Below are 825 nucleotides of genomic sequence, written 5' to 3'. Positions count from 1 at the left end.
AGAGATCAGCTGCGTTGACACGCAGAGGTGGGGGAGTGTCCAAGCTGCCTCGCGGTGCTTCGGGATTGGAAAGACACCGCCGCACAGGCATTGCTGCGGCACACACGGGCCTGCGGAGCAGGCGCGCGTGCGCAGCCACGGCGCCACGCACGAGAGTGGCGGACGCCAGCACACCGCTGGCACACAGGGGACGCAGACACACATGTACACGGTCGCCGCGCGGAGCACAGGCGGCCCGCACACGCCACACACCACAGCAGCGCCCAGCACACGACACGGCACGGCACACACGCTAGTCCCGACATCAAGACTGCCGGCGCCCCAGTAGTAACACTTTGAGCGTCGGGGAAGCGGAGGGGATACAGAGAAGCGAGAAGAGGCAAAACATCTAGAACGGCACGGGAGAGATCAGCTGCGTTGACACGCAGAGGTGGGGGAGTGTCCAAGCTGCCTCGCGGTGCTTCGGGATTGGAAAGACACCGCCGCACAGGCATTGCTGCGGCACACACGGGCCTGCGGAGCAGGCGCGCGTGCGCAGCCACGGCGCCACGCACGAGAGTGGCGGACGCCAGCACACCGCTGGCACACAGGGGACGCAGACACACATGTACACGGTCGCCGCGCGGAGCACAGGCGGCCCGCACACGCCACACACCACAGCAGCGCCCAGCACACGACACGGCACGGCACACACAGCGCACCGCGCATCACGCGTGGCGGAGCGGCTGCGGCAGCGCGCACCACCGCGTCGTCGTGACGGGTTCGTGTGTGCGATAAGCCCTCTTCTGCATGGCGTGGCGGCCGCCAGCTGCTCATGACTGTACG

Source organism: Leishmania donovani, chromosome 36, assembly GCF_000227135.1.
Source record: "Leishmania donovani BPK282A1 complete genome, chromosome 36".
In the NCBI taxonomy this organism is placed as follows: Eukaryota; Euglenozoa; class Kinetoplastea; order Trypanosomatida; family Trypanosomatidae; genus Leishmania; species Leishmania donovani.
The sequence above is the reverse complement of the archived record's forward strand: the minus strand, read 5'-3'. Positions refer to the sequence as shown.